Here is a 22,829-nt window from a genome sequence, read left to right as displayed (position 1 = left end):
CCTGGCCCCTGGTAACCTCTAATCTACTTTCTGTCTCCATGAATTTGCTTATTCTAGATACTTCATGTAAGTAGACTCACACAATTTTTGTCATTTGGGGTATGACTTATTTCACTCAGCATGATTTCTATGTTCATCCATGTTGTAGCATGTATCAGAACTTCTTTTCTTTTTATGGCTGAATAATATTCCATTGTATGACTATACCACATTTTGTTTCTCCATTCATCCATTGATGGACATGGGTTGTTTGTAACTTTTGGCTATTATGAATAATAACCATGCTATGGACATGTGATGAACACGCATGGACATGTTTTTGTGTAGAGGTATGCTTTCATTTCTCTTGGGTATGTGCCTAGGAGTGGAATTGCCTGGTCATATGGTAATTCTAGGTTTAATGTTTTGCAGAACTGCCAAACTGTTTTCCACGGCAGCTTCATCATGTTACATTCCCACCAGCAATGCAGAAGCATTCTAATTTTTGCACATTTGCACCAACAATTCTTATTTCCAGTTTTAAAAATAATAGCCATCCTAGTGGGTGTGAAGTGGTTTCTGATCGTGGTTTTGCATTTCTTTGATGACTGATGATACTGAACATCTTTTCCTATGTTTTGGCCATGTGCATATCTTTTTTTGGGAAACATTTCTCCAAGTTTTGGCCCATTTTTAAATTGGGTTGTTAGTTTTTGTTGTTGTTGTTGAGTTATAAATGTTCTTTATATATTCTGGATATTAAGCCCTTATCAGATACATGATTCCCAACTATTTTCTCCCATTCTGTAGGTTGTCTTTTCACTTTCTTCAAAATGTCCCTTGATGTACCAAAGTTTTTAGTTTTGATAAAGTCCAAGTTTTCTATTTTTTCTTCTTTTATTTCTATGAGTTTGGCAGAGCTGCTATTACAAATGCCACAAACTGGTTTAGAGTTAAACAATAGGAATTTATTGACTTATAGTTTTGAGGCTAAAAGAAGTCCAAAATCCAGATACTGGCAAGGCTTGCTTTTTCTCCAAAGACCATTGCATTCCGACTGTTGGCAATCCTTGGGGTTCCTCGGCGTGTATTTCTGCGTCATGTCACGTGGTGATGTCCTCTCCTTTCTCATCCAGTCCCCTTTATAAGGGGTTATCCAGATTAAGACCTACCCTCATTCAGTCGGGCCACAACAAAACAAACATCTTCCAGAGGTCCTGTTTACAATGGGTTCACTCCCACAGAAATGTGGACTAGGATTAAGAACATGTCTAGTTTAGGGTACATAATTCAACCTACTTCAGGGTTCTCCAAAGAAACAGAAACAACAGAATATGTACACATATTACTGTATTATATATATAAAGAGATTTACTATGGGCAGTTGGCTCACAGGACCATGGAGGCTGGAAGTCCCAACTGTAGGGCAAGCTGCAAACTGGAAACCAAAAAAAGTGATTCTGAAGTCTGTCAGGTCCATATTCCCCTGGGGAAGCTGGCTGCCTGAAGAGTGAGGCAGAAATTCTTTCTGATTCTGAAATCCTCAGTTTTGGCTTTTAAGATCTCCAACTGATTGTATAGGGGTGAAGAGCCTCTTAACTGGATAAGGATATGGATAACTGGATAAGGAACTTCCCCACATTGCTGAGCGCAATCTCCTTTTTTGATTGTAGATGCAATCAGTCCTAGATACAATTAACTGATTGTAGATGCAGATCTATCTAGGAAATACCCTCACAGTAACAATCAGGCCAGTGCTTGCATCACCAAATGACTGGACCCATAATCTAGCCAAGCTGATGCATGAAATTAACTCTCACACTCATGCTCATAAATAAGGATCCATTGATAAATCCAAGGTTGCATAGATGTTTCCCTCTGGTATCTTCCAAGGGTTTTACAGTTTTAGCTCTTGTATATAGGTCATTGGCCCATTTTAAGTTCCTTTTGTATATGGTTTGAGGTAAGGGTCCAGCTTCATTTTTTGCATATGGAAATCTAGTTTACCAAGTGCCATTTGCTGAAGAGATTATTCTTTCCCCATTGAATGAACTTGGCACCCTTGTTGAGAATCAATTGACCTATGTATAGTCTTTTGCAGCTTAATTTTTTTTTCTTCATTCAGTAGTGGGCTCTTATCCCCTATGCAATGCTGATCTAGCAAGTATAAAATAAGTATCATTCATTAGGTGTTATATGCAAAATACCTGATTACTAATGAGGCTGATTATCATTGCATCTGTTTATCTACCATATACATTTTCTCTCCTGTGAAAGGTCTGTTAATACCTTTAGCCTGTTTTATTATTAGGTTGTTTGTCTTTTTCTTATTTGTTTGTAGGAACTTAATATGTGTATATATTCTTTATATGTTACTAATCCTATATTCCCATATATTATATATCCCACAATTTGTGGCTTGTTCTTTCATTTTCTTTTTGGCGCCTTTGATGAACAGAAATTATTATTTTTAATGTAATTCAATGCATCAAGCTCTTCTTTTGTGTATTATGTAAAAAATCTTCCCTTATTCCAAGGTCATGAAAATATTCTTTCATACAGTCTTCTAAAGTTTTAAAATTTTGCTTTTCATATTTAAATTGTTAATCCACTTGGAATTGATTTGGTATATTGCTCTGGAGAAGCTAAGAGAGGACAAATACCTCAAGTGCAACTAAGAGTGACATTTTTGAAGAACTGCAGCCTAGAGAGGAATGTCCTGGGAGAAAGCCATTTTGAAACCAGAACTTTGGAGCAGACGCCAGCCACGTGCCTTCCCATCTAACAGAGATTTTCTGGACACCATTGGCCATCCTCCAGTGAAGGTACCCGATTGTTGATGTGTTACCTTGGACACTTTATGGCCTTAAGACTGTAACTTTGTAACCAAATAAACCCCCTTTTGTAAAAGCCAATCCATTTCTGGTGTTTTGCAATCTCGCAGCATTAGCAAACTAGAACTGATTGTGGTACTGGAAGTGGGGTGCTTTTGCTGCTGAGTCAGCAAATACCAAACATGTTGGAACAGCTTTTCAAATGGATAAGGGGAAGATTCTGGAAGAATTGTGAGGAGCTTGATAGAAAAGGCCTAAACTGCTTTGAAGAGACTGTTTGTGGAAATATGGACTCTAAAGATACTTCTGATGAGGCCTTGAACAGAAATGATGAATGTGATGTTGCAAACTGGAAGAAAGGCGATCCTTGTTTTAAAGTGGCAGAGAATTTGGCAAAATTGAGTCCTGGTGTCAGATGGAAGGAAGAATTTGAAAGCGACAACCTGGAATACTTAGCTGAGGAGATCTCGAGACTACATGTGGAGGATGTATCCTGGCTTCTTCTTGAAGCTTATAGTAAAATGTGAGTGGAGAGAGATAAACTTAGAGCTGAACTCTTAGGTTCAAAGAAACCAGGAGCTGATGGCTTGGAAAATTACAGGCTTCCAGGGGGTGGAATCCCAGAAGCTACAGCCCAACATGAGGATGTAACCAAACATGCAACCCAGCCACCATTTCAGTACAAGCCAAGATTGGAAAAGGAGTTAAGCAGAAAGGATTTGTGGAAAGTCCTATTGTCTGATGGCTTTGACCCCTGTGTGCTTCATGTGAAGCCAACAGAATTTTTGCGATATCTTTATAGATGGAGCCACTGCCGGTCTGGACTGGAGAAGACAGACAAGGAACAAATTGAAGGAAAAATTTCTTCAAAGACAGAGCCATGGAGGTTGAGGTCTGGAGTCAAGAGGCCTTGGGCTGGGAAAGTGGAGTGGCTCTCAAGCATGGAAAGGGTGAGTTTGCCCTGGAGGTCGAGAGTGGGCATTCCACCTCGATGCTCTGGAAGAGTTTTGCCACCCCAGGTCCCAAAGAGGGTGGAGCACATTCCCAGGGAATTGGGCAGAGCCTGGCTGCTACCACACTGTTCTGAAGGGGTTGAGCATGTGCCCCAGAGATGGAAGGGAATCCAGGTGCTGTCCCGATGTTTGAGGAGGGTGGGGCCGAGAAGGTGGTCTCCCCAGTGTGTGGATATACTGGAGAACTCACCCCAGCATTTGGAGAGGAAAGGGCTGCTGAAAAGGCCCTTAGGAAAGGTTAGACTCCTGCTCTTTCAGGTCCCATGGATGCAACGTCATTCTGTTAATGACTCTCAGACTTTGAAATCTAATGGAGTTTGTCCTGTGGGTTTTAGGAACTGTTTTGGTCCTGTTAACCCTGTTTTCCATACTGTTTCTCCTTATGGCAATGGGAATGTTTATCCTATGAATGTCCCTCCTTTTTACATTAGAAGCACATAACTTGTTCTAAGTTCACAGATCCACAGCTAAAGGAGAATTATGCCTTAGGACTGACCATGCCTATAATTGATTTTGATGGGATTTTGTACTTAACAATTGTTACTGAAATGATTTAAGTTTCTGTGATGTTGTTGTGTGATGAATGTATTTTGTATATGGAAAGATAATGTCATTTCAGGATCCAGGGGGTGGAATGTGCCAGTTTGAATGTATTATGTCTCCCAAATGCCATTATCTTTGATGTAATCTTGTGTGGGAAGATGTATCAGTGTTGATTTAATTGTGATTCTTTGAGTGTTTCCATGCAGATATGCCCCACCAAATTATGGGTGATCACTCTGATTGGATAATTTCCATGGAGGTGTTGCCCCATCCATTCAGGGTGGGTCTAAATTAAATCACTGGAGCCATATAAATGAGCTGACAAACAGAAGGAACTCAGTGCAGCTGTGAGTGACGTTTTGAAGAGGAGCTACAGCCAAGAGGGACACTTTGAAGAATGCCCAGGAGCTGAGAGAGGAGCTGCAGATTAAAGACAGTTTGAAGATGGCCATTGAAAGCAGACTCTTTCTCTGGAGAAGCTAAGAGAGGACAAATACCTCAAGTGCAACTAAGAGTGACATTTTTGAAGAACTGCAGCCTAGAGAGGAATGTCCTGGGAGAAAGCCATTTTGAAACCAGAACTTTGGAGCAGACGCCAGCCACGTGCTTTCCCACCTAACAGAGATTTTCTGGACACCATTGGCCATCCTCCAGTGAAGGTACCCGATTGTTGATGTGTTACCTTGGACACTTTATGGCCTTAAGACTGTAACTTTGTAACCAAATAAACCCCCTTTTGTAAAAGCCAATCCATTTCTGGTGTTTTGCAATCTCACAGCATTAACAAACTAGAACATATATGGTGTGAGATAAGGGTTCAATCTCTCCCACCCCTGCCCCAGGTGGTTAACCAGTTGTCCCAGGATGGGTCCTTCAGTCACAGAACTGCTATATTTCCTCTTCATGTGTCAAGTTTGGAAATGATTAGAGGTCTTTTCTGTTCCATTGGTTAGTGTGTCCTTGATTGTATCAATATCATACTGCTTTAATTATTATAACTTCATAATAAATCTTGATAGAGATTAGGCACCCTCACCTCCTACGCATCTAGGGTAGTACTGTTTACTACCTTCTTCGGGAGAATTGATAAAATAGTTGCTCAAATCATTTTGTGGAGTCTGGTTCAAAGGAGTAACTCAGTTGAGGAAAAACTGTAGATTATTTTGGGCCCTTTGTCCTTGTTTCACATACATTTGGAATCAGCTGCTCAGATTCCTGGGGAAAAAAAAGTCCTGTTAGCATTATGATTGAAATGACATTGACTCTATAGCTCAAGTAAGAGAGAATTGATATCTAAATGATACTGTGTGTTTCTATCCAAAATATAGCACTTATTTTTACTTTTTTTCTTTTAAATTGTCTTTCAAAAGAGTTTAAACATGATTTCTCTATCAAATTCTTTCTCATCTTTTGTGAGGTTTATTCTTAGGCACCTTTTATGGTAGTTGCTATTGTAAATAACATCTTTACAAATTTTCAACATTTTCATTTGTTGCTTTTGTATATAATTGATTTTTTGCATATTTATCTCATTTCCAGTCACATTGCTAAACTCTTTTATCAACTGTAGTAATTTGGTCTGAAAATGTTTTGTGCTATCTCTTTGCAGATCATTTGGTCATCTAGGAATATGACACTTCTGCTGGTTCTTTTCTAATCCTTAACCTCTTATTTCTTTTTCTTGTCTTATTGTCCTGACTACTATTTCCAGTAAAATATAAAATAGAAACAGAGATGGTTGGCCTCCTTGTGTGGACCTTGATTTTAAAGAGAATGCTCCATTTAGAATGATGCTTGCTGTAGACAATTCCTTTCCATTCCTAATCTGACAAGAGGTTTTAATAAGTATAGGTATTAATTTTTTCAAATGATTTTTGCATCTATTAAGATGACATATGAGTCTCTCTTTTAACATGTTAAGGTGATAAATTATATTCATAATTTTTTCTCATGTTAAACTACCCTCGTATTTTTGGACTAAATCCAATTTGGTCTTTCTTACCCTTTTTTTTGTAAATTTTTGGATTGAATTTGATAATATTTCATCTACAATTTTTGCAAAGATGTTCCTGAGTAAAATTGACCTATCCTTTTCCTTTTTTGCATTGTTCCTGTCTGGCATTTATATCAAAGTTTTATTAGCATTTTAGAGTAAGTTGGGGAGTGTTTCCCTTCATTCCATTCTCTAGAAGAGTTTTTATTAAACTGAAATAATCTGTTCTTTGAAAGTTTGGTAGACCTGACTCCCAGGGGTGTAAATCTCCCTGTCAATGCAGGATTTGACTCCCAAGGATGAATCTTGTCCCAACATTGAAGGATTGTGAACATCTTGACCAAAAGGGGGATGCGAAATGAAATAAAATAAAGTTTCAGTGGCTGAGAGATTCCAAATGGAGTCGAGAGTTCACTCTAGTGGGCATTCTTACGGACAATATAGATAACCCTTTTTAGGTTTTAATGTATTGGAATAGCTAGAGTAAATATCTGAAACTTTCAAACTGCAATCCAGTAGCCTTGACTCTTGAAGACAACTGTATAACAATGTAGCTTACAAGGGGTGACAGTGTGATTGTGAAAGCCCTGTGGATCACACTCCTTTTATCCAGTGAATGGATGGATGAGTAGAAAAATGGGGACAAAAGCTAAATGAAAAATAGGATGGCAGGGGATGATTTGGGTGTTCATTTTTACTTTTACTTTTTATTCTTATTTTTACTTTTTCTGGTATAAGGAAAATGTACAAAAAATAGATTGGAGTGATGAATGCACAACTATATGATGGTGCTGTGAACAGTTGATTGTACACCATGGATGACTGTATGATATGTGAATGTATCTCAATAAAAGTAAATTTAATAAAAAAAAAGTTTGGTAGGACTTTCTTGTAAAGGTCTCTGAACTGGTGTATTCTCTTTGGGTCAATTTTTAACTTTTAATTCAATTTCCAATTTCATTAATGGTTATAAGATTGTTCAAGTTTTCTATTTCTTCCTTAGTTTTGCTGTTATATTTTCTATTAACTTGTTTATTTCATCTATATTTTCCAATTAATTGACATAATATTTATAGTACACCCATTATCTTTTTAATCTCAGCTACATCTACACTTGGTTTCTTTTCTCATGCTAGATCTTATCTATTTAGACAGTCTCTTTTTAATCTTTATTAATCTTGCCAGAGGTTTAAAATTTTTTCAATTTTTTTGAAGAACCAACTTTTTGCTATATTGTTACTTATTGTTGGGCACTATTCTAGGTTCTTTACATGTATTAACTAATTGAATTAGATATATACAACACTTTCTCATTGTAACTTCCTTATCTTTCATATTTCCCACCTCCTTGTCTGGATTATTTTTCAAATCTCTCTCTTAGTTCACTCATTTTTCTCTCTCATCTGTTGTTTAACACATCTATTGAGTTTCAATATTAAATTTTTCATTTCTAAAAGTTCTCTTGTATCCCTATTATGGTCTGCCTGGCCATTTTTTATAGACTCTCACTCTTTGCTCATTTTGTAAATATCTATTTTTCTGTAAACATTTCATACTTTTGAAAATATTTACCTTAAGATTCCAATATTGGAAATTCACATGACTCTAAATCTGTGTTTTGTTAATTCTGCAGATCTCACTCTGTGAAGCATGTTTTCTTTAGCATTTGATAATTTTTATTGTGAGGATATATTTGGTTGACCATAAATCTGTAGGGATCTTGAGAGTCTACATTGTTGATACTTTCTTCTGGAGAGGATTTACTTTTGTTCTTCTGGTGAGTCACAGGCTGTTACCATGGCGAGCACACTTGAGCTCCCTTCAAAGAATCAGAGCTTAAGGCAGGAGTTTCAGATTTACTTCTCCCCTCTTGCAACAAGTTCAAGTCTTATGTCCCGATGCCCGTCTGGTCCTTGCACAATCTCTGCTTTCACATTTGCTGACTGTTCCCATTCTACTCTCAATTTAGTAGCCTCTTTCCATTCCACCCCACTGTGGGGGATTGTCCTTATTTTCATACAAGGCTAGCATTGCATAAAAGCATGCTTATTATAATTTTCCTAGGATCTGCTTATATTATTGAGGGAGGAGCCTTCAGAGGAACTAATTTGGTATTCTCCTAGAAGAGGTATTCAGTTTATTTTTAAACTTTCAGTTATATCAAGGAGAAAGTCTGAATTGAGTTCTTTTTTTTAACACCTCTTTAATGCTTATTAAGAATCAGGGATTTTACTAGCAATACTATCTAGCTAGAATTGAATACCAATGTTTTGTTTTCATTATCTTTATTGTATGGATATATTCTATTATAGTAAGTGATGCTGGTTTTCCACTTACAGTAATGATATAAAGTTTACTTTAAGTAGAAATCAATTTAAACATGAAAAACAAATCACTTTAAAGAAAATGTAAAATAAAAAATAATACAGGTTGCCCTCAAATATGGCAAAAGTCATATGAGAGTGAGCATTGGGAAAAACTGATCTCTATCTTCCCAATTCCTCGTGTGATCCTCATCCTCCATAAAACTCCCCTCCTCTGAGCAACTAAAGCATCATGGCCAGTGCCCCTCAGTCTCTCTCCTGATCTCGCGTTTATGCTGTGCCATCCAGTGCACCCTGAGACTGAACCAAGCACCTGAGGGTGGTGGATCAAAACCCAAACCCAGTCCCCCGAGGGTCAGTGCTCCCTTCCTCCCCTTTGTCTCCCCATGAGAACTTGCCTCCCACATCTTCCCATGTCTCCGCAATGCCCTTGCCTCCCCATGTCTCCTCATGAGCCTTGCCCTGGCCTTACACCTAATTGGTGCTCACAGGGCAGTTGGTCCACCCTGGGTTTGGACATTACAATGAGTTGGCAGAAACAGAGGATCACAGCTGGACAAGGGAGCAGACAAGCAGCCAAGGGGCTGTCACTCCCAGGTGGGCCAACAGTTACAGTGGAGGCATTTAGAGCCTAAGCCTCTTGTCTCTTCATCTTTTGTTTGTTTGGTTGCCTCACAAGAAATAAACTCCAGGATTCTGTTTCTTGGGGAGTATGGTATGAACCCCAACTCATCCCCATTTCCTGGTGCTCGGAGGCTGGTATTTGGCTCTGGCCACTGTGCTGAGCCTCGGGGGGCGTTCAGGGGAGCAAGGCTGCTCTCTCTTCCTGGCAGGAAGGTCTCCTGGGCAGCCGCTGATGTAATCATGGAAGAGCCATTTACCAAAGCGGGCTGCAGTGAGAAGCAGCAGCTCTCAGCGGGAAAGGAAGTGGCTGCCTGTCCCATGTTTGTGCCTTTTGGGAACCAATTATTTATTTTGCAAAATGCTGTTCCTTTTTTCAATCTTAAGTTTGTCCTTAAGACCTGGAAAAAGCACTGTGGCAATTGGGTTCTCTCTAGAGCTTGCTACGGTCCAACAACTTTACTTAATTAGGCTTTCTTTTTTAAGTCGATGGTTAGGTTTCAATTCATCCACTTAACAAATATTTACTGGACAACACCTCTGGCGTGCTGTTTAAGGTTAAGGCTGTGGAGTCAGACTGGTGGGTCAAACCCCACCTCTGCCACCTGCTCACTTCTCTAAGGCTCATTTACCTTACCTATTAAACGGGTTATAATAGCACCTGTCACAGAGGGTTCTGGTGACCAAAGGAGATCCTTCAGATAAAGGAATGAGTACACGGCTCAGCATGCCAGGCACTCGCTGATGGAGGATGGTGCTTGTACTAGTTTCCTGTGGCTGCTGTAACAATGCACTGCAAACTCGGTGGCTTAAAACAACACAGATTTATTCTCCCACAGGGCTGGAGGCCAGAAGTCCGAAAGCAAGGTGGCAGTGGAGCTGTGTGCGTACTGATGGCTCCAGGCAGGAATCCGTCCTTGCCCCTTCCATCTCTGGTGGTGCCTGCAGTCCTTGGCGATTCACGGCTTGTAGCTGCATCGCCCAGACTCTGCTCCACTCTGCATGGCCATCTCCCCATGTCTCTTCTCCTCTTATAAGGACACCAGTCATAGTGGGTTAAGGGTCCACTCTACTCCGGTGTAACCTCATCTAACTTAACTAATTACATCTGCAATGACCCTATTTCCAATTAAGAACACGTTTAGAGGTACCGGTGGTTAGGATGTTGACCTATCTTTTGGAGACACACAATTCAACCAATGACAGTGGTAAACTTATTTTAAGAAAATCAAGGGAAGGATAAATTAAAAATTTGTGATAGTGTTACTCTGGGGGTTGTCAGAGAGATAGGTTTGGAGGGAAATTCTATGGTATTGATGATATTTTCATTCTAAGGTTATGGGGTGAACTCACAGATGTTCATTTTCTTATAGTGTGTTGTAATGTATACATATGTCATATATTCTTGTATATATCAATTATTAAATGCTAACTTTTCAATGTTTTAATAGCATTTACATAGAATAATAAAGGCTATCTGAAAAAGACACAGCATTAGGTATTCTATAGACATTATTTCTGCTATTTTTTGCTATTTTTTGGCTCAGGGAGGTTAATTTCCCCAAACGTCTAGAAAGTGCCTGTTTGAGCATTTGAATTCAATTCTGTAAATACTGTTTTTTATAAAAGAGAATTGAAAAGAGAGCAATTTCCTCACCATGTGGCTCACTATTGTTTAATTAAAAGTATACCACCTTAGGAAACACTGGTAGCAGGAGTCAAAAACTCAACCCCTGTGCTGCAGGGTGGAAGGGAGAGGAGATGATAAAGCTTTCTTCCTTTTCTGTAGATGTCCTGACTTTGATTCAGATACTGGGGGCATTAGAGGGCCTTAAACACTCCAATCTCTTCTGCTTTAGAACAGCCCGTCAACCTCTACCCAATCTCTTTTTGTGAAATTCTCAGACTTTCAGGATCTCCCTCCCCAAGTGGTGTCCGGGAGCAGGGGAGGATTTCATGTCTCATGGGGACGGTGACGACAGGTCTTGGTTCTTTTTTTTTTTAATATGGTTTTATTGAGATATATTCACACACTCTACAATCATCCACAGTGTACAATCAACTGTTCACAGCACCATCACACAGCTGTGCAATCATGAGAATCAATTTCTGAACATTTTGCTTACTCCAAAAAAAAATGAAAATAAAAGTAAAAAAGAACACTCAAAACATCCCACCCCCACATCCGACCCTATTTTTCATTTAGTTTTTGTCCCCATTTCTCCATCATCTGTCTATACACTGGACAGAGGGAGTGTGAGCCACGAGGTTTTCACAATCACATAGTCACACCATGCGAGCTACAGAGTCGTGCAATCACCCTCAAGAATCAAGGCTACTGGGTTTCAGTTCAACAGTTCCAGGTACCTCCCCCTAGGAATTCCAGTACACCAAAAACCAAAAAGAGAAATCTATATAGAACATAAGAATGCCCTCCAGAGTGATCTCTCTACTCCATTTGGAACCTCTCAGCCACTGAAACTTTATTTTGTATCATTTCTCTTCCCCCTTCTTATCAAGAAGATTTTCTCAATCCCACGATGCCGGGTCCAGGCTCGTCCCCCAGGCTCCTCCGCGGGAGTCAAATCCTTCATTGCCAGGGAGATCTACTCCCATGGGAGCCAGGCGCCATGTAGGGGAGAGGGCAGAAAGTTTACCTGCCGAGTTGGCTTAGCTAGAGAGAGAGGACCACATCTGAGCAACAAAGAGGTATTCAGGAGGAGGCTCTTAGGCACAATTATTAGTAGGCTTAGAGGTCTTGGTTCTTAAATCTGCTGGGGCTGGTCTGGCTTTCTCCTTGGGCAACCTGCTTGCCCTGGGCATTGGCCTCTGTCCCAACTGAATCATCTGGTGATGTCCATGGGTCCTGCCTGCTCATAAACCACATGCTGGCAACTGCCATTGCTGCTGATTCTCCGCTCTGCTGTTTGCTCTGGTTCTCCAAGTTGTCTGCACCCTGAAGTGGGCTTCTGTTCAGATCACTGGTCCTCTTAGCATCTCTGTTTCTCCATGAGGAATTTCTGTGTGCAGGCTGTGGGGAGCCAACAGTGCCATTTCAGGAACACCCATCTGGATGCTTCCCGGAACCATGTCTCACTACTTCCTTCTCACCACGATGAATGTTTCTGGAACCACAACATACAATGTGTTTTTGAGACATGCCCTCTACTCACCTGGGGTCTCTGTCTTGTTTCCATCACCATCCCTCACCCCCACCTTGGGCAGAGCCCCAAGGGGCCCAGGTAGCCTCTGTTCTCCCCTCCTCCTCCCTTCTGACTATCTTCTTTACTCTTCCCTCTCACTTCAGAAACATTCCTCACTTCCTCCCTGGGAGAGAGGCTGTGTCGCTTATGTCGCAGCCTGAATTCTTTCTACCCAGGACAGAGAATAAAATTTTGATCCAAGTCGGCCAGGCATGTCTGCTTGTTTTTATGAAAGTGCTGCTTAGAGCACTTAGAAATTCTCAATAGAGTTTGATTTTCAAGGTATTTGCTAAAGCCTTCAGGAGGCTGTTTTGGAAAACAAGCTAGATACTAACTCCTTCCTCTTTGCTGTCCTGCAGCATCCAACCCACTGGCTCAGGGGTTCTCAAGGTGGGGGTCGGGGAGGACTCTGCCTCCCCAGGAGACATTTGGCAAATTTTGGAGATATTCCTGATTGTCAGGGGGAAGGAGTGCTACTGGCCTCTAGTGGGTAGAGGCCGGGGATGCTGCTAAACATCCTACAATGCACAGGATGGTCTCCATGACAAAGGATTATCAAATGCCTCAAAGGCCAACAGTGCCGAGGTCCAAACCCTGCTCTAGCTGACAGGGGGAAGGTCACATATGAGTAGGGTAAACTTAGCCCCGGTTTGTTTGAGACAGTCCTGGTTGTGATGGTTAAGTTCATGTGCCAACTTGGCCAGGTCACTGCGTCCAGTTGTCTGGTCAAGCAAGCGCGGGCCTGATTGCTACTCTGAGGCTATTTCGTGGATTTAAATAATCGGTGAGTTGATCGCATCGATGGCTGTTTATTACATCTACAACCAACTGAGGAGATTGCCTTCAACAATGAGAGATGTCTCATCCAATCATCTGAAAGCCTTAAAGGAGAAGTGATGATTTAGTAGTCCCAGGGAGAATTTCCATCTCTTCTTCTCCTGTCAGCTACTCCTGGGGAATTCATCAAAGACCTTTGCCAGAGTTCCCAGCTAGCGGCCTGCCCTACGGAATTTGGACTTGTCCAGCCCCATAATTGCAGGAGCCAATTTCTAGAAAAAAGTCATTATATTTACATATATATAATATTTACAAATATATGCATATTTACATATATATACATATTTACATATATATACATATTTACATATATATGTAGCTCCTATCAGTTCTGATCACTAGAGAACCCTGACTAATACACTGGCTTACACCTCTTGGCCAGCATCCCATATCTGTAGCTGCCTGCTTCTCCATCCTCACCTCTTCTGGCTGTTTCCTCATTCTCCCCTCTGGGATACCATCTATTTCTCCAAGCATCTTTCCCACCTCAGGCTCTTTTCACGTGCTGTTCCCTCTGCCTTATCTTTGCATGACTGGTGCCTTTTCATTGTTCAGATAGCCACTGAGACTCACTCTCTCACCTCCTCCCTATTTAAAAGAGGCCCTCCCATTCACTCTCCACAGGGGTCTTGAGATGTTTCCTTTGCTTATGTATGTTCTAAAGCATTTTTAAAAATTATACACCTCTTTTGCACATCGAAAAATTTTATTAAAATTGTCACACAAGTTTAAATAGTTGTAAAAGATTTTCCCAGTATATTGTAAAAGCTGACATTTAAAAATAAATGATTGCGTGACTTTTAAATGTATCCATTAGAATTTGAAAATCACAGCAATTTGATACCCTCCCTTATCCATTTAAAAAATATAATCTTTTTAAGAATAAAAATCTTACCCTGATTGTAGTATCATACTTCTCTGCAACAAAAGTACATAGAAAAATTGAAATGAACGGTCTTCAATTGTCAAAGTTAAATGTTTTTCTGGACTGAAGAGTAATGATAATGGTAATAATAATTATCAATTGAAACATTAGTACAAATACTACTTATTTTTAGTACTACTTATGTTTTAGTAACATAAAACATCAATATAAAAGTAAAATTTTATTAGAAATATAGCACATAATGAGATGACTACCCCCCCAATTATTTGTTCATATATCCACAAGTAACTTTTACTCATTTCTAGAATAAGATAGGACTGAGAATTAATTTTATTCCACTTTTTTTTTTATTTTGTAAGCATGAGGAACCATGTTACATAATAAAAATACTGGAATGGAAGGACTTTTGTTATCTCATTTCTTTGAATTCCTGAATTATCTGTCAAAGAGTATATGGTGATAGATCATTAGCAAGTGGAGAATTGGTTTAAGCCCTGCTTCCATTCTGCTGGGAAAAAAAAAGAATTGGAAAACACTTGTTTTGTGAAAAGATATGTCACTGAGTCATTTGAGCCATTTTCAGTTTCTGAAAAGTACACCAAAAATGCATTACCAATACTTATTAAATGACTATTAATTTATCTGTTACTGTTTCACTTAGGGTCACTTAGTTTAAGTGAATAGACTCATTCAAAAACAGGAGAATAAAGACATTGCTCATTTCAGTACACCTTGGCCAAGGCATTTTTAAATAAATTGATTTCATCTCATGTGCTTTAAATTTAATTTCACAGAAACCCATAGAGCTGCAGATTTTACTCATCGAATTAATGGGAAGTCTCTGCCATGAAACCTGTTGTCAAAGCCTCCTCTTTATCAGACTAATCAACCAAATCAGACTTTATTTCTGCCAAGAGCCTAACTTTAATTTAAATTCAAAATAACGTGTTAATAATCACCTTCTTGACAAGCACCTTGCTTCAGAATTCTAATTCTAACATGAATCAAAGGATAAGGCAGGGAGCCTTGGCCATGAGTCTCCTGTTTGAAGCAAGGAGCTGCTTTCTTCAATGTGTCTTTTCGACCTCTTTTTGCTTGGTTCTCCCAGGGCTAAGAGCAGTGCATTCTGGGTCAACAGCCAGGGCATGGAAGAGGCCAGGTCATAAAATTAAAATTTTCGGCACTCCCTCCACCTCACATTACCATATATCTGAACTTAGAATAACTCAACGTGGGTCAACATACCGCAATTCTAGAGTAGATTTCACACTTAACAGAAACACCCACACCCTAAGAAAAGACATAAAGCCCTCTTGTGAGCTTATAGTGCTTGCTAAAGAAGGGTTCATATATGCCAATATTTTGAATTGTCCCTTATTTGCCTTCAGAGGATTTTATATTCTTTGGACATGCAACATTGTAGGATTTAGGATGAATCCTAAAGGTTTCCCTTTCTACAGCAAAGTGAAAGACGAACCATTGTGAAAGGGAAGGTAGGTCCATTTTAGCAAAGAGAATACATGCTAGTTGAGAATCTGAGAATTGCTTGCCTTTAAACTTTTCTGCCTGCATGTATCTCCTTACAAAGTTGATGCTGCCTGCAGTATACAGTAGGAAACTTCTGCTCAACTCCATTGACTTATTTTTTTCATGACACTTAGTACAACCTCTACTTACTTTATTAATTTCTGAATCTATCATCTGTCTCCCCCATAGAATCTAAGAAACTCAGAAACAGGGACCTGTATGTCTTATTCCTGCTGTGTCCCAAGAGCCTAAGGACACTGCCTAGCACACAGCTGATATTCCATAGACAGTTGTTGAATGAAAGAATAAATATTCTGTATTGTAGCTCCCTGCTGTCAGAGCCAGCAATAAAAATGTGATCAGGCTCCTAGGCTCTGCTAAAGAAAACAGTGGAGTCCCTCCAATAACATCTACCAGAAACTCCCCTGTGCCCCTCACCCATCTTTGGAAACCTTAAACATGCTGCATCACTGCAAAGGAGAGGCCTCACACTGTCTATGGGCAAACTTCCCCTGTTGAAAGGCAGCTGGGGTAAGGAGGGGAGGGAAGGGGCTGCGGATATTGGATTGCCGACATAAAAGTTGTTTTTTTCCCAGCTTTATTGACTTTTAAGCCTTTTCCTGTTTTCCTCTCATAGCCAAACTCACCACTTGGCAGATACTAAAGCCTGAATATTTGAATTAGATTCCTGAATGGTGATTAAAACAGAATTGAGACCTCAACAAAAGGGTTTCCAACATACCAACAAAATCTAGACTCTTCCAAAAGGATTGCATGCTGTGGAGGGAGGAAGGACGGGAGCTTCTCCTGCGGCCTCATGGCCTGATCTCTGGGGAGGACGCATTCAGCTCTGGGGAGGGAATTCCAGGCTGGTATCACTTGAGGTTTGTGGCGGCGGTGGTTTGTTGTCATTATCCTCAGCCCACAGGCAGAAGTTGGCAGAATAAAGGATGAAGTTGCTATGGCCAATCCTTCAGTGCACAGACACACAGAGACCCTATCACAATCATTTTCATGGGTTTCCACCTAGGGAAACTGAGGTAAGAGAGGCTGGGGTTGATGTCTTCAAGGCTACCACCCTTCAAGACAGCAGTAGGTAAACACCAGCCCCCCTCTTTCTCTCCCAGCGGTGTCCCTACTTGACTTTCCAAGCCTCCCACACTGAGATTCATTCATTCAGATTGTTTTCCAAGCAGAGTGCTGAGTCTTTATAATGAACGGCTCTCTGAACACACCAGTGAAAGGAGCTTTCTGTGTATATTGGTGTGAACGGTAAAAAAACGTCCACGTCTCCCAATGCTTGTTTGTCCATTATAAACTCAGTGTTGATTAAAAAAATAAAAACTGGCTCCACGCTCCCAACTCATTAAAGTAATCGGTGCTCCTTTTCGCCCAAACCATCAGTGATACCTGAATTCAAATCCACTAGTGGCTTCTGTCAACTTTTTTAATTTTTGGAGGGGGAAGGGTAACATTTAAAAATCAATTTGTTGTGATAAAAATTCCCAGTGGCCTGAGTTTTTCTTTTGTTGATTTGGTGTAGTGTGGAGCCAGTGTCAGATTCGGAATATATAAGACGGGGTACTTCGGCTTCCCTCTCTACCAAGGCAGGGCTCTGAGTTCTGGAGCCTGTGGATCTTACTCTTCACACAGCCCTGTGTGCAGGAAAGAGCCCCAATGTCTTCCCAGGATGACAAAAGCACAGAAGCCTGTTAACCCACACCACTGAATGTTTTCCTCATTGTTCAAGCAAAAGACAGATGACTTTAACAGACCAGCGAAAAACTGAACATCACCCCTTTTTCCTTGTCCAGAGACAGCTACAGGGACCCTGCCTCAGCCATTGGAGATAAGGTCCAGGAAGATTGATCCTGCCTCTACTAAAGTGAGTGAGAGCAGAGCTGTAGATCCCATGTCATGTCTCTCAGGTAGAGGATGGAGGGAGGTCAACCAGCTCAGCCACACCCAGGAGATGTCACAGCCTCTGCTGCATTTCTTGGGCTGAGAGCAGTGCTTAGTGAGCACCGATAAGGAAATGATTCAGTGAGTGAATCAATGCATTGCAATGGCAAATTAAAGACAGCATGAATCCAAACACGATTTTGAAATGGGTAAAATGTGTCTCTAGCAATCCAGGGCTTTCTGTTTTGTGTGCTTTCTCCTTCTTGGTGGCTTCCAGGAAACTTGTACCCTCAATACCCTATCAAATCCTGCTCTTGGCCTAGGGAGAGAAGCCCATCCCATCAGGGTCTGAAATTCTGATCATGATAAATGTACAATCTTTCCCAGGTATACTTGCATTCGAAAAGGGATCAAGTCTTAATGCTAAGGAAGGAATCTCTATGGAATTTTAGTCATCAGCCTGTTTACAGGGGAGAGGGGGAAGTGTATGGAGATTTGGACAGATGTCAGCAGGGCTTTTCCAGCATTTCAGAAATCACCCCCTTTGTCTTTGCATATAGCCAGGCTGGCTGGTTTTATATCACATGCCATTTGTTCAATCTCTGAGTCTCAGGCTGGGCAGGGAGTCAGTCTTCTATGACAAAGACCTTCCGGGGTGCTGGACAAAATCACAAGCTTTCCTTTCACAAATATTTACAGAGCATATGCCAGAGGCTGGTGCTACAGAGATGAATATTTCTGAATATATCAATAAGCCCTTAGCTTTGGAGAGCTCGTGGTCTCCTCGAAGGGGGCAGGGACACAAGAGAGGCTAGAACACACTGGGCTCAATCGTTTATTTACAGTGGGGTGGGGTGGGGTGGGGTGGGGTAAGGCAGTCCTAATGCTGGGAGGATATCCAGCCCAGCAGGGGAACAGGGTAGTGTTCTTCAAACTGGGGGTGCACAGACTTTCCGAGGGTCACGGCAGTCAGGAAGGGCTAAAGGCAATCAATTTCGAAATCCTCATCTTTCATAGGTTTTTCTCCTAAAATTAGGGGTGAATGCTACACCTTCACAGTAGCCCTTCTCCCATGTACAAAACAAAGGCAGATCCTTCTCCATCCCAAACCTCATTATGGTGCATGTTCTGAGATAAAAAAAAAAAAAGTCTTTTTAGCCCCGGGGTGCCTACGTGAAAGGCAAGCCAGGGAAGCTGCTTCCCGTCCTCCCCTGCTTTCCTGTTAAGGGCGGAGGTTGGCTCATGTCAGACATCCTTAACCCAAGGATCAAAGTGAACAATCTCCAGTATTCAGAGCTGGCATCAGGTGTCTCTTCAGGCCATGCCCTTGTACCATCTTCCTTCCATAAACTCATAGCTGGATCTAATCATGAGGCAATATCAGGCAAACCCTGAATAATTAGCCTGTCCTCCTTAAGGCCGAAGTGCAAGATATCTCCATTACTCTCAGAACAAAAACAGTGTGCATGTATATATAAATATAGGGATAAGGATGAAGCAAATGGTAAAATGTAAACAAATTGGTAAATCTGGGTAACTTTTCTGTAAGTTTGAAATTATATCAAAAGACAAACTTACAAACAAACACATAAGGAAATCTGGGCATATAATATTTCTTAACTCCCCTGTTTTCCATATTTTCTTTAATGAATGTGTATTTTTATAAGGAAAAAATTAATAAATGTGCATCATTTTCAATAAAGAGTATCTGTTACTCATGCTGACTCTTTTAAATATAACTGGAAAGTTTTCCAGGTCTTCTATCAAAAAAAAGTCAAATATATGGATTGAAATTCATAGATAAAAATTTTAACTTAATTTTTTTCATAGTCAGTGCACTTATTCAGCAAGTTTCGTCAAATAAAAGCACAAAATATTTTTCCAGTTATAGTTAATCTTCACCTTATTTCTTATAAAGTGATTACTATATTCTACCTCCTATTAAAGATCTACTTATTTAACTGTATGACAAAAATAATTGGTACCTAGCTTTTCAAAAAATTTTAGGGGGTGCACCAATAAAATTTTGTGCAGCCACTGGAATAGGACATGACATAGTTTAACTCAGACAACTGGAAGGGGCAGGCTGCTCACTGAAGCAGTCAGCATGGTGGGGGTCCCCTGGGAGCGCAATGGGGTGCTCTGCAGGTAGAGGTCCCCCCAGAGGCTACCCCTACCCAGGACTGGGTCATAGTCAGAAATCCAAGGCAGCTCTCTACTCAGGAAATCTTTGGCAGGTGGCAAGAACTAGCTTCTGGGTTGGGGTCCCTGGGCACAACACTCGTTCCTGGGTGGACATGGTCTGGTTTCCCAGAAGGAGTTCTGGGCCCCAGGATCCAGGGCAGACTGTCAGGGATAAGCCCAAGGTGAGGGTTGGACTAGCAGAAGAACGTTTAGATGCTGAGTCCCGGCTTGCTGGTCCAGCTGGGTTGCCAAAGGTCAAAAGAAAGCAGTTCTAATGGGATCTGTTAAGAACTTCTGTCCTAGAGCCTGGGGCTGGCTGAGTGTACGGGTGGGCACAGGTGGGCACAGGAGGACTAAAGGTGCTGAGAGTCATGCAGGGCCTCGTGGAAACAGCCATCACAGCAATCATACGGTAAGACTCCTTGCTGTGCATAGACCCCTCCAGAGAAGGAATTAGACACCATTTTCAAGAACTGGAAACGGAGGCTCATGTTGCCCCAGGCCATCCACGGAGTTGGATTTTTATTCCAAATACTGAGGCTCTTTCCAGCAAAGCAAGCTGCTGTGGATTCCTTCCGGTCCAGTACCACCCCCATTCCTACCCCATCTCATCTCATTCCTGCCAAGTACATTTTGGGTTCAGCTCAGGCCCTGGAGTGTATGGGTCATTCCCGGGTCACAGGGGCACCCCTGAGAGCAGAGATTCACTCATTGGTAGCTCAGCTCCAGAACAGTGTGCATTGAGAAGGAAGGGAAGATGCTGAGAAGTCTTCCCACGCAGTCTGCAGAAGCCCAGCCCACAGCTCTCCAGACTGCACAGAGGCCTCAAAGAAAGTGGGGAGCCCAAGGTATCCCTAACTTTCCATCTCCAGCATCCCTCAGGATGGAGCATCCCACCCGGATGCTCTGCATTCTCCTGAACTTTGCTGGTTCCTTCTCATTCTACACCTTGGTCCCCCTCCCTTTTGGGGCCTTCTGCTCCCTAAAAGCAGCTTACAGATGCCTCCTTCCAAATCCTTAAGGAAGGCACATTGCTAGCCACAGGTTCAAGCCCTGCTCAGCAATAGACTGGAGGGACGCTGGCTCCACCCATCATTAGCTGTGTGACCCCAGACAATTTGCATGCCTCTAAACCAGTGTTTCTCAGTGTGGTTTCTCAGCACATCAGCATCACCTGGGAACTTGCTAGAAAGGTGAATTCTCGGACTCCACTCCTGACCTAATGACTCAGAAACTCTGGAGTGGGGCTCCAGCCAGCTGTGTCTTAACCAGCCACCCAAGGCGATTCTGAGGCAGGCTCCTGTGCACATCTGGAAGTCACCGCTCTGAGCCTGTTTCTTTGTATGCAGGATGGGTCTTATCAATGTTCCTGACTCAAGGCTGTTTTGAGGATTAAATGAGATAGCTCCCCCGTTCCTTGGCACACACAGTAAAGGTCAGTAAATGGCCTCCACCATTCAGTCACCGCTTTGGGAGCACACACTGCTCTGCTTTGTTATTCCCTCCAGCTGGGCGCAGGCTTCCAATCTCAGGAGCTTTCCCATGGTTTCTTTAGCCTGACCCTGGTCAAAGCATTCCCTCTCTCTCCCCTGCTGCTTCCATTGTTGAGGAAGGACAGTCTTTTGTGTCTGGTCTTCAGGTTCTCTTCATTGGTGCAGCCACTCTCCCCGCTTACTCAAACCAGCAGCGCCCCGGACACACCTGCCCTGCCCTGGCCCTTCTGGGCCATCCAAGGCTCCAGCATTGTCAAGTCCCTATTACCTCTCCCCTCCCCCCCCCCACCAGCAGGCCTGTGACTGACCTTCTAGAATCTGGACACTTCCCTCTGGGGAGGGAGGAAGTCTTCTTGAATAACCTGACCCCAAGCATCCCCCTAAATTAACTGCATTTTTAACCCCCAACCCCCATGCACCTAGGCTCCATTCAGTCTCAAATTTCCAAGTAAGTTGTTTATCCTTTTGTGTGCATGAGATTGGAGTGGGTGAGGTGGGATGGACAGCTGTTTCCTACCTAACAGGCTCTACAGGTAACACATCTACCACTCAGTTCGCCAAACACTATTGATGTTGGAATAATGAAATGGGGCAAGTCAGTTCAGGAGAGGCGCGCTTCTCTGTCCCCAATTTTTCAAGCCCTCAGCTCTCCAGTGCCTCTTCCTCTTGCTTCACTCAGCTTTTACCTCGTAGCCCCAGGAGGAGTCCAGACTTTGCCCCAGAGATCTTTCAAATGCAGAATTCCGCCCCACCCACCCCAACTCCAGTTCCCAGAAGCTGCGCCTGCATTTTAACCAGACCCCCAGGTGATTCACCTGCAAGATGAAGTTTGAGAAGCGCTGCTGGAGGGCAGGGTTTACTGCATATCCCTGTTGACAAGTGCTCCTGGGGAACCTGTTCAAAATTCCCCAGAAATCTGATTCAAAGAGCTTGAGGGGGAGCCCAGAATGCTGAGATTGTTCAAGAACCATCCCAAGAAATTCTTATCTTAAAGCACCTTTGGCAACAGGATCTAGGATAAGTATCTGAAAACAACCATCTTCACCCTGGTATGGAGCTTTGGGGCACTGAACTTCAGGTTCTTTTTGTTGAATGGAATTCGTGGAATCTGGGAGTGGAGGGCACTTTCAGACGATTACCTCTTCTTAAAAATAAAAATTAAAAAATTCAAGCAATTCAAAAGGAAATAAAGCGGGAAAGTCTCTTCTTGTTCCAGATATCCTACATCTGAGCTCGGGGGGCAAAGCCGGGAATGAGTGGCCAAACGCCAGCACTAAAAGGGATGAACCACCGCACACGTTTGGTGACCACGTCACCTGCAGGGACAGCAGCGCCTTATCGGATCGCGCCCGTCCGGCGGGGCCCAGCGCTGAAGCCCTTTTCAAAACGTTTTCAAAACCGCCAAAGCCACCGAGTCTGCACAGCCCCCTCTCGGGCAGCCCCGCCACGGCCCGCGCCGGGTCCCACGGACGGGGGCGCGATTTACCATC

This window comes from Choloepus didactylus, chromosome 2 (genome assembly GCF_015220235.1).
Source record: "Choloepus didactylus isolate mChoDid1 chromosome 2, mChoDid1.pri, whole genome shotgun sequence".
NCBI classification, from domain to species: domain Eukaryota; kingdom Metazoa; phylum Chordata; class Mammalia; order Pilosa; family Megalonychidae; genus Choloepus; species Choloepus didactylus.
This window is presented reverse-complemented; position numbering follows the sequence as displayed.